Below are 12,561 nucleotides of genomic sequence, written 5' to 3' on the forward strand. Positions count from 1 at the left end.
ACAGAAGAAAGTGCTTTGAGAATACAGCACTTGCCTGTCTAAGTTGCGGAGGCGTAACGTAAATCGGATACGTTACGCGGATGTACGAGAATCTGGCCCATAGTGTACTTGAGGTTTTGTGTATTGTAAGACTATAGCACAACAGTGATTGCATTTATATATTGTGGATAGTACCTTTGCTTTGCAGTAAGGACTATGTCTCCTAGAAAAGAGTCTAGGGAAAATAAAAAAGGCACCAGAAAATCCCTGCGTACAGCTAAGGCTTCTGAGCTTGCCTGCAGTTTACCATTCCCCTCTGTCAGCCTGTTAACAGCCTCACAGGATGAGCCTTAGCAGTCTGGCTTTGCAGCTTCTCCTATGGAAGCTCCTGCATATGCATACTTGCCAACTGTCCCGTTTTTAACGGGACAGTCCCGTCAAATAGGACCTAGTCCCGGCTAATTTAGCCTGCCGGGACTTGTCCCGGCGCCGAAGTGTCAGAGGGCTTCCCTCCCTCCTCCTCTTCTTCATTCGTGCCAAAGCTCCGTATGCGTAGCAAACACACTCACAGTGACAGTAGTATTGTTAGGAGCGCCAGGAGGAGCCGCGACCGCCCACTTACATTTTTTTTCTTGTTGTGGCTTCACTCGAGTCCGAGCGGCGCGTCAATCGCCTTTCTCGGAGGAGGTCGCAGACTTCAACTCCCAGAAGCCACGGCGACGGTGACGGCCGACGCTGTGGCTTCTGGGAGTTGCAGTCCGCCTCCTGTTGAAGCTTCTAGACCCTCTGTTTCCTCTTTGGGACCCCGGAAATCCCTGAAGGCTTCATGCGCCCATAGGCATGCGCACAGGGTGTGCCAGGTGTGCCTGGGCACACCCTAATCTGTGCTGGGAAAATTCCCTCTGCTACTTGGCTGCAGAGAAAGTAACTATGGAATCTCTGTCCTCCTCAGTCCCTTTCTCTGTCTCAAATGTGATACCTCAGGGGTCGTTTTAGACCCCTACATTTCACCTAGGCCCCCATGGGGCTCCCGAATTATTATTATTTTTTTAAATAAAATAATATTGTAAAAAAACTGAATATATTGTAAAAAATAATAAAATTGTAAAAAGGTCATAATAAAAAAATAAACTGACACCAGTCTCTGCCCTTTTGACACCGTCCACTGCTCTACCAACACTGTTCATTGCCCTATTCCTTTGGGGTGCACACCCTAATGCAATAGGCTGCGCACACCTATGCATGCGCCTTTCCAGTTCATCCCTTGTTGCATAAACTGATGTATGATGACTGGGTTCACTCAGATCAACTGTTTTCTTCTCCTAGACAGTTCTCCCTCCTTTACCCTATGGAGGAAGGTTTCACTAAAAAATGGGGGGGTACCTGCCATTGATGCACCAATTTCTTGTGCAAACAAAAACCTGACCTGTCCTTTGGACAACGCGCAGGGTTTTTAGGATCCAACTAATAAGAAGCTGGAGTCCCTTTTAAAAGCCTCCTCTGCCATGGCTAGGGCTGTAGTACATGCTCCGATGAAGCTTGTTATTAAGTGAAATATGTAAGCAATTTGCCACTACACTTGCTGTAGTCTGAACATGGGTGTTCCACCCACACGGCCCAGCACCTGACTTTTGCTAAATATGACCTTAAACCCCATCCTTGGGTAGTGCCTTATGGATACGGTACCTATGCCGCTCTGTGCTTCAAACAGATCAGTCATCAGCTTACTACGCGGACTTCCTGCAAATCAGCTGTTTTGAACAGATCATGGTCAACGCACGCTGACATCTTCTGCTGGATCTGACTACACCTGTCCCGGGACTTGGAAGCACTTCCCCGTATGACGGAATTGCTACAGTGCTTGAGGATATAACATTGAAGGGCTGATCGACTTTTGAAAACGTCTGGCGGTGAGCTACAAACTACTCTATCTGTCATAATTTCCATGCTGTCATAGCGGGATATATGCACTGTTTGCTGGTTTCTTCCACTGCCTGACCACTCTAGAATTGAGTGGGACCCCTCCAGCATATGACCACATTTAGCGTGCTTGAAATGGCCATTTATGTATAAACAGCATCTCCATGCCCCTGCTAGTACAAGAGAAGTACTCACAGTGACTAAGGGCCAGATTCACGTACGATCGCGTATCTTTGTGCGGGCGTAGCGTATCTGATTTACGTTAGGCCTCCGCAACTTAGACGGGCAAGTGCTGTATTCTCAAAGCACTTGCGCCGTAAGTTGCGACGGCGTAGCGTAAATTGTCCGCCTAATTCAAATTTGGAACAGGGGGGCGTGTTTTATGTAAATGTTGTGTGACCCGACGTGATTGACGTTTTTCACGATGCGCCGTCCATGGAAATTCACGATGCGCCGTCCATGGAAATCTCCCAGTGTGCATTGCTCCTAATATGCCGCAAGGACGTATTGGTTTTGACGTGAACGTAAATTACGTCCAGCCCCATTCACGGACAAGTTATGCAAACGACGTAAAATTTTCAAATTTCGTCGCGGGAACGACGGCCATACTTAACATTGGTACGCCGCACTTACGCCACCATATAGCAGGGGTAACTATACGCCGGGAAAAGCCTAACGTAAACGGCGTAAATGTACTGCGTCGGCCGGGCGTACGTTCGTGAATTTGCGTATCTAGCTAATTTGCATACTCAACGTGGAATTTGATGGAAGCGCCACCTAGCGGCCAGCGTAAATATGCATTTACGATACGACGTCGTAACACAGTTACGCCAGACGGATCTACGGGAAATCTATGCGTAACTGATTCTAAGAATCAGGCGCATAGATACGACCGCGCAACTCAGAGATACGACGGCGTATCTGGAGATACGCCGTCGTATCTCGTTTAAGAATCTGGCCCTATGTGTGCAACTAACAACCTCCCATAATTTCTTAATCAACTGGCCAGCTTCATTCAGCCTCATTCGCCTTCAGTGTGAATAGGGACTTTATAACTTTTATCGCCCATTGAATCTAGATCGATATTGGATGGACATGTCAGTAGTATGGTTATGGTGTGCATGACCGATCGGGTGGCCACCCATGTTCATAGTTTAGACTTGTTTATTTTAATATTGTGGTGGAGGAAGGCGTGGTGTGTTTTCTCATTAATGTTTTTGTACCAGTAATTTATTGCGGTTTACTTATTAAAGTCTACATCTCATAGCAGTTCTTGTTGAAGAATTCTTTTTGGGTGGATTTTGTTTTTCAGGTCCTTCTCTCCCTCTTTTTTCATAGGGCTGTAGTACAACCTGCAGTTACAGCCATTGGTGTATGTCAGTTCCTCAAGGAACAAATTAAGCAGATGATTAACGAGGAGATTGAGGTTTATGAGGACCTTCCTAAGGCCTTGTGCTTTGCGATTGATGCGATTATGGACTCTGTTCAACAAGCATCTTGCTTAAATCTCCTGCAGGTACACATGCGCAGGTCCCTTTGGTTAAAACATTGGGAGGCCGAGGCTTCCTGCAAGAAATACTTGGCAGCATTCCCCTTTGGGGGTGTAACAGCTCTGGTGAACAGAGTGAACCACAACTGCGGTTAGCAAAGATTTTAATGCACTTCTTTATGTGAGAATTCAGTATTGGACCCCAGGCGTCACTCCAGGCAAACAGGAGTTTGGGGGTTCTATACATCATCACTGTCTCACATAAAGAAAGGCGTTGAGATACTAAGGTTGGACGCATTACAACATGCGACTAGAGCTTAGCGTTTAAAATTATAGCATACACTTAAAGATTCCAATGCACTTCTATATGCAAGTGATTATCAGTACGGGACCCCCTGGCGTCACTCCACGCAAACAGGAGTTTGGGAGTTCTCTACATCATATCACTTAAAGCGGGAGTTCACCCATTTAAAAAAAAAAAAAAAATCTCCCCTTAGCTTTCTGCTCGTTCGGTCTAGGGGAATCGGCTATTTATATTAAAATATGTGCAGTACTTACCCGTTTTCGAGCTGCATCTTCTTCCGTCGCTTCCGGGTATGGGTCTTCGGGAGCGGGCGTTCCTTCTTGATTGACATTCTTCCGAGAGGCTTCCGACGGTCGCATCCATCGCGTCACTCGTAGCCGAAAGAAGCCGAACGTCGGTGCGGCTCTATACTGCGCCTGCGCACCGACGTTCGGCTTCTTTCGGAAAATCGTGACGCGATGGATGCGACCGTCGGAAGCCTCTCGGAAACCTGTCAATCAAGAAGGAACGCCCATTCCCGAAGCCCATACCCGGAAGCGACGGAGAGGATGCGTCTCGTAAACGGGTAAGTACTGCACATATTTTAAAATAAATAGCCGATTCCCCTAGTAATAACGAGCAGGAATCTAAGGGGGAAAAGTGCCCTCTAAGGGTGAACCCCCGCTTTAAACATATAGTAATGCATTAGGTCACTAAGGGAGTTGGTATGGAAATACCATCAACCCTTAGCATAGAAAAGTTAGAGCGAACATGTTCAGCTAGTTAGGGCAAAGCCCATAAGCAAATAACACTTATGCCAAGCACGTAGTAAATAGGAGTTGTAGAGACAACTAAAAGTTGCATAAGAGAGGCAATATAGCTCAGGTAATTTTAGAGTAGATGTCCCTTTAAGATATTCCTTAGCAAACAGTCATAGGCACAACAGTCTATCCCAAGTAGTATGTGTAGCGCCCCCTTGCTTTCAGCATGGCCACTACGCCTAAATTTAGTGGGAAGGGAGAGTTACTTTGCTCCCTTCCAGTGTTTGTTTAAATTTGGGACCTCTGTCATTCTGGAAATGTCCACTGGGTCAGTCTGCGGTCAGGGAGTGCAATGCCACCCCTGGTCGGCTGCTGGCGCCAGAGGGGTTCTAGCAGAGCAGATCTTCTCTCAGCAGCCAATTAGAGGATGTTTTCCCTCGCGGGGCATGCTGGGGGAGGGTATATCTGGAACAGAGGTCATGTGTTGGGGGTCCTTTTTTCTTCTTCCTGCGGGGTCCCCGTTCCCGTACCACCTTCAGGGTACGCGCATCCATGGACCCCGCCGGCGCGGCCCACCTGGCCAGAGCTGAACTCTGCAGCGAACCTCATCCTGATGAGAGAAGGGACCTCAGCGTTCCACTGGGTTCCAAGGCCTATTGAAAGAATCCCAACCTGGGATCGGGTGTCCGGACCACTTACAGGTATGCTTGCCGTCATCCGGGGACCACTCATAGAAAAGTCTACTGGGAGGATTCTCTTTCCTTATTAACTCAAGTCCTCTATTGAAATTGGCCCATGGCAGGGGCCTTAGAGACAGGTCTGTGTGATAGACCTGTTCCTCCCAGTATTATCTTAAGTGACGCTCTGGCTGCCAGGCCTATCATAGGGGTCTGTCCGGGGGCACTTCACCCACTCAGAGTAGAGTGGCGACGTGTGACCAAATTGGTTCAATGCAGAGCAGTGTACTGCTCGGTTCTATATCCAGGCCTGATACCGCATGGTTCTCTTCTTCTTCCTTCATCAACTTTGATCTCCCCAAATTGTGTTGATGTTGGCTGTGTTTGGCCTGGGCAATAAAGCATTGAAACCTTTTATTGAATGTCTGGACCTCCACTCACTGTTGCTATTCTCACTGTTACACCCCTAGACACTGCCAGGGTAACTTAGTAGGCCGATTCCCAAATCAACCAGCGGTTTCTTCGGGGGTAACGCTACATATGTTAATAGCCACAAGCCATAATAAATATCAGCAATTGTTTTAGGTGGAAAGTATGCAGCAGATGTTTCTATAGAACTACAAGTGACACAATTGCTACTTATCCGTTTGCAGGGCTTCTGTGTAGCAACAAGGAATTTCCTAGTGTAGGGTGTGAGCAAGGAAGGTCTCAAAGTTTGTCCCCAGCAACGACAGTCTGTTGCAGCAAATGTAGCAGCATTGATGCAGGAGTTGCAGGCTGGTCAGAGTTTCAGCATGGGGAACGATGGCACCATTGGTTGTAGCATGGCTGAGCTACGGCTGACAATAATAGAACGGTGTGCAGTCAGCACACCGCTCTGTTTTAAGGATAGGGCCAGGTGCAGTGCATTAGCACTGATTCAAAGAGAAGCACCGTAAGTTGCGGCGCACTTCCGCGTTCAACGGTGGAACGCACGCGCTCAACGCCGGAACGCATTACGATGGCTCAGGAAGCGCCTGTTACAGGGGGAGAACGCCTGTTTGGAGATGACCTGGATAAATACATCCAAAAGATTACGGAGGCAAGTCTACTCAATTGCCGGTAAAGAAAAAGAGTAAGTGTCCCTCATTTAAGCGTACTCTTTCTCCAGCCCCTGGAAGCTCAGTCTCCAGGCAGTGGCATCAGCCACCCCAGTCTAACACTAGGGAAAGGGTAAAGCGCAAGGGCAGAAAAGACTTGGGGTTCTTGGTTTAAGCAGACCCCCAAAACTTCCCTATGAAGGGATGCCCCCGCTCGGCCGAGTGGGGGAAGGCTGCTGCTTTTTGCAAACATCTGGCGGAACGAGGTTCAGGACAAGTGGGTCATTGCCACAGTCTACTCAGGCTACAAGCTAGAGTTCAGAGAACCTCCGCCAACCCGTTTTCTGAGATCAAGAGTTGCCAAAGATCCAGAGAAAATAAGGCCTTTACTATTGGCCTTGGACCACCTGTTGTCCTAAGGGGTAATCCTGGAGCTAGCCTCAGAGGATCAGGGGTCAGGATTCTATTCAAACCTGTTTACGGTTCCAAAACCAAACAGGGATGTCAGACCTATCCTAGATCTAAAAAGTCTGAATCAGTTTCTGAACATTCGCTCCTTCCGCATGGAGTCTGTCCGTTCAGTTGTTTCCACCCTTCAAGGAGGAGAATTCCTGGCATCAATAGACATCAGAGATGCATATCTACATGTGCCAATATTTCCCGCTCACCAAAGATTTCTAAGGTTTGCGGTGGGTCAGCGCCACTTTCAGTTTGTGGCCCTTCCTTTCGGGCTGGCTAGGGCACCTCGAGTATTCACGAAAATACTGGCCCCCACCCTGGCAAGGCTAAGGGCACAAGGCCAGGGTTTGACAAATTTGCTTGGAATCTAGAAGCCAACTAAAAAAGTTAGGAGCCAGAAACGCGCCCTGTCCCACCAAGCTCGCGCGCAGAAGCGAACGCATACGTGAGTAGCGCCCTCATATGAAAGTGGTGTTCAAACCACTCAGATCTGTAAGGCTGCTACTTGGTCTTCGGCAGGCCCGTCGGAACAGGACAGGCAAAACAAGCAACTGCTTGGGGCCCCGAGCTGGCCTGGGGCCCCAGCAGAGCGCCGCCGCCGCGCCGCCACCGCGCCGCCACTTCCTATAAATGCTGCAGCCTGTAGCGTGGCCGAGCTCCTTTCCTAATTCATCCTGCAGTCCGGCCGGGTACCGTAACCGCGTGGTACAGGAGATTCACACACTCAGTGATCACTTCCTTTCAGTCCGACCGGGAACAGCAAACTGAATCTTCTGCAGCACGGTATGCGGTAAGAGGGGGTAAAAAGAACATGGGGGGGAGCCTGGGAGGCAGTCAGAAGAAGTACTAGCTGACGTTCAGCTGCAGCAGCTGTATGCAGCTGTATGCGGCGGTATGCGGTAGGGAGGGAGGCAGCAGCTGTATGCAGCGGTATGTGGTAGGAAGGGGAGGGGGGGTTAAAAAGAACATGGGGGGAGGCAGCCCCCCCGCTTATCTGGTCTATAGCAGAATATTTTTTTACACTTGTCAACTTCCCCCCCCCCCCCCCCCGCTTCTCAACAACACCCCTCCCCCGCTTCTTGCTTGGGGCCCCCAAATTCCTTCCAACGGCCCTGGTCTTCGGTCCATACATTTACTAAATTCTACCAGGTAGATGTGAGAGGTTACGAGGATGCTACCTTCGGGTGTGCTGCAGGCAGCAGTATAGATCCTCTGGCTCTATGGCGGTCTTATTCTGATCTGTGTCTCCTTCCCCTCATATTTTAGCATTGCTATGGGACATCCCATTAAGTTATTAAGGCTCTGTGTCCTGTTATGTATGATCAAGAAAATAGAATTTTTTAATACAGCTTACCTGTAAAATCCTTTTTTTGGTCATACATCACGGGACACAGAGCTCCCACTCCCTCTTCGGAGTTGGGTGGTGCCCTTACATATGGACCGCCGTCCAAGATTCCCGCCAACGTCACGCACGCGATTCAATCATTTAATGAGGGATGGAAGCATGTGTTTTATGGGACTTGATTGTTTACAATATGTGTTTACATAACATTATTTATTACTGCATTTTTGCTGCTCTTTTCTGTATTGTTTTAGTAACATGTTTAGTATGTTATACAACTATCCATCACGGCTTTCCATGTCTGGCTGTTCCAGGTCATTCTTTACTTTTACACAGGTTCCCCTATTGTTGTCCATGGCTTTAGGTGTTGTGCACTTCCGGCCCCTTGCAGGGTTTGCTCCAATCCGGGGGCTGCGACACGCACTGCCTACGATCTCGGTCCTATGCTGCCCTGATGCATGGACGTATGGGCGGGCACTGCGTGTCGACGTCACGCCTTCCATTGCCTTACACGGAGCTTTCTCTCCGTGCAGCGTCTTGGTGTGCCATCCACGAGGGGTGACGGGAGTGAATTTGGCGCCAAACTAACAGGCGGCTCTTCCGCATTGGTGTAGGCGCCTCTCCTCCCCCTCGCGTGCGTGACGTTGTCGGGATTGACCCATTACCTCATTTAAAGTCCCAACGTACCCCTTCCCCCCCCCCTTTCATATATTTATACACTGTATAGTTTAGCTAGATCCGCTCTTTCTAATTTACTGACAGGCAGGGCACCTAAGATAAAGCTGGTGTTTCACATATTTACTCCTAGAAGCAGGGATCTGCTCATATGAATACTACAGGCAGGGTATATTGCTGCAAGTACTTTCACGTGGTGTACTGTCTGTGTCCTCTGCAGTGTGCACCTAAAGCTACGTGGTGTGTGTACTGTCTGTGTTCTCTGCAGTGTGCACCTAAAGCTACGTGGTGTGTGTACTGTCTGTGTCCTCTGCACATTGTGCACCTAACGTAAAGCTGGTGTTTCTCATATTTACTCCTAGAAGCAGGGATCTGCTCATATTAATACTACAGGCAGGGTATATTGCTGCAAGTACTTTCACACAGTGTACTGTCTGTGTCCTCTGCAGTGTGAACCTAAACCTACGTGGTGTGTGTACTGTCTGTATCCTCTGCACATTGTGCACCTAACGTAAAGCTGGTGTTTAAAGATGGTGTTTCTCATATTTACTCCTAGAAGCAGGGATCTGCTCATATTAATTCTACAGGCAGGGTATATTGCTGCAAGTACTTTCACGTGGTGTACTGTCTGTGTCCTCTGCAGGCCATTAGTATGTCTGGAAGGACAACAAGGAGAGGCAAAGAATCACGAGCCGATAAAAGAGGGCAAGCAGGCTCTGCGTCTAGAGGCAACAGTGCTGGTCATGGACACGGTGAATCCTCATCAGCACGTGGCCGTGGGACACGCTCATCCTTTTTTTCGGCAGCTGGCCGTGTCGAGCCGCAACATGCCGAAGACCTCATCCTCCTCATCCTCTCTCACCCAGGCTCAGGGTACTTTGTCTGGCAAAGCAGCTGCCAACACGGCCTCTTCCCTCTGCTCAATGGCATCAGTCACTCCTTCCCTAGCCCCAATATGTCCTCCTGAGGAGTCCCCGAACTGTTTGACCACAGTGTTGGGTACATGCTGCAGGGGGATGTGCAGAGTTTTGAAGGCTCCGATGATGGTACACAGCTAGAGGAAGGCAGTAACGTGAGCCCAGAGAGAGGGGGTGCCCAAGAAGGACAGCAATCTGGCAGTCATGTTCCCCCAGCTGCAGCATACTGCCAGGTTTTCTACAGTGATAAGTAGGGAGGGGATGATGAGGTCACTGACTCTACGTGGGTGCCTGATAGGAGAGAGGAGGAGGAGGCACATCTCCGAGGCAGGATGCCCTCCAGGGGCCAGCTTAAGGGCAGCACACCGACTGCATCACAACGCAGAGCTACGCATGTGCAGGGCGCTGCTGTCTCTCAGCGTTATTCCAAAAGTTCTTTGGTGTGGGCCTTTTTTGAGACAAGTGCATCAGATCGCACCGCTGCTAGTTGCAACATATGCGCCCAGAGGCGATTCAGTTCGCATGTGCCGCGCTATATAAGTTTTTCATTCATTCATTCATTCATATGTCTCAAGCGTATCTCGCGTGGCCAAAACATCGCCCGCTTGGGCACCACATGCTTGACCAGACATATGTCGACCTGCCATGCAGTTCGTTGGCAAGCGTACCTCAAAGACCCACACCAAAGAACAAAGCTGACCTCTCCTTGCTCCTCGTCAGCTGGGATCTCCAACCCCACTATACTCTCAGTCCTCTCTGAAGCCTGCACTGATAGGACTGAAGGTGTAGAATTAGGTGTGTCACAGCCTCACTGGACAGGGCGGTCAGTGGTAAGGTGCATATTACCACTGACTCATGGTCCAGCAGGCATGGACAGGGACGTTACCTATCTTTCACGGCGCATTGGGTGACTCTGCTGGCAGCTGAGAAGGACGCAGGACAAGGTACAGTAGTGTTGGAGGTTGTTCCACCACCACGCCTCCAAAATGCTACTACTGGTTGTGACACACCTCTCTCCTCCACCCCCTCCTCTTCTTCTTCCTCTGTGGCCTCTTCCTGTGCTGATGTGTCCTCGGAACCAGCGGTGCTCCGTAGGCGTTCAAGGGGCTACGCAGGTACGCAGGCAAAGAGATGCCATGCAGTGCTTGAGCTGGTGTGCTTGGGGGACTGGAGCCACACTGGGGTAGAGGTTCTGTCAGCTCTGCAGGGGCAGGCTCAGAGGTGGTTAACGCCATGCCAGCTTAAGCCAGGAATGGTGGTTTGCGACAATGGCACCAACCTCCTCTCCGCCCTGCGACAGGGACAACTGACCCATGTCCCCTGTTTTGCTCATGTCCTTAACTTGGTGGTGCAGCAGTTCTTGGGCAGGTACCCGGGCTTACAGGATGTCCTGAAGCAGGCCAGGAAAGTCTGTGTGCATTTCCGACGGTCATATAATGCCAGTGCTCGGCTGGCAGACCTCGAAAAGTAATACAACCTGCCCAAGAACTGCCTGATCTGTGACATGCCCACCAGGTGGAACTCTTAGTTGGCCATGCTGCAGCGGCTGCACACACAGCAGAGGGCCATCAATGAGTATCTGTGCCAATATGGCAGCAGGACAGGGTCAGAGGAGCTTGTTTTTATTCCCCACGCCAGTGGGCCATGATCAGGGATGCATGCACTGTCCTTTCACCATTTGAGGAGGCCACGAGGATGATGAGCAGTGACAGTGCATGCATCAGTGACACTGTCCCTCTTATTCACCTGTTGGAGCACACGCTGTGTGGAATAATGGACAGGGCCCTTGAGGCAGAACAGAGGGAGGAAGAGGAGGACTTTCTTACCTCTCAAGGCCCCCTTTATCCAGGCAGTGTTCCTGCTTGCACCCCTATCACACAGAAAGAGGAGGAGGAGGATAGTGTCAGCATGGAGGTGGAGCCTAGCACTCAGCATCAGCAGGAGTCTTCAAGGGATCAATTACAGTTCCAAGAAACCCATGGACTTGTACATGGCTGGGACGAGGTGGCTGCGGATCAAGTTGTCCTCAGTGACCCAGTGGACTCCGGACCGAATGCCTCAGCAAACCTATGTTGTATGGCCTCCCTGATCCTGCAAAGCCTGCGAAAGGATCCTTGTATTCGTGCTATCAAGGAGAGGGATCATTACTGGCTGGCAACCCTCCATGATCCACGTTACAAGAGTAAGGTTGCGGACCTTATCTTGCCGGCACAGAGGGAGCAGAAGATGAAACATCTTCGGGAGGCCTTGCAAAAAGGTCTGTTCAACGCGTTCCCAGAGACTGGGAGGTTACAAAATCCTGGTCCTGGACAACGTGTTGCTGAGGCTTCGGTCTGTCACAGAAGGAGCGGTGGAGAAGGTGGCCATCTGACCGATGCATTCAGACAGTTTTTTAGTCCGCAGCCCCAAGGTATGAATGGTTCCAGTAACCATCGCCAGCATCTGTTTTACATGGTGCCGGAATACCTAGGGGCAAGATCAGACTTGGACACCTTTCACACCGAAAATTCTCTGGCTTACTGGGTCTTGAGGATGGATCACTGGCCAGAGCTTGCACAGTACGCAATTGAGCTACTGGCTTGTCCAGCATCCAGCGTTCTTTCCACCGAATCAGTCGATCGACTGACCTTCATAAAAATGAATCAGGCTTGGATCACCACCAGCTACCAAGCACCTGATGCTGATGTAACTGAATAATTTTTTTTGAAATGTCAGATCCCTTCAAGACTGCCTATGCTGATGCTGAGTGACTATCCTGTTATGCTGAGTAACTATCCCTTTCCTCCTCAATGATCATGCTGATAGCTTGTAAGAACATTTTTGGTTCTGGGCACCGCCACCAGTGGCTAAGGCCCAATTTTTCTGCCCCTGTTTAACAGGGGCGTGTAATTACAATTTTTGATGCAATACTTTGCAGCGGGCTCATTCCTGCGCTCCAACTAAAGTATCTGTGAGGGGTTGCAGTGTTGTGGCACCAGCA

This window comes from Rana temporaria, chromosome 13 (genome assembly GCF_905171775.1).
Source record: "Rana temporaria chromosome 13, aRanTem1.1, whole genome shotgun sequence".
NCBI lineage: Eukaryota > Metazoa > Chordata > Amphibia > Anura > Ranidae > Rana > Rana temporaria.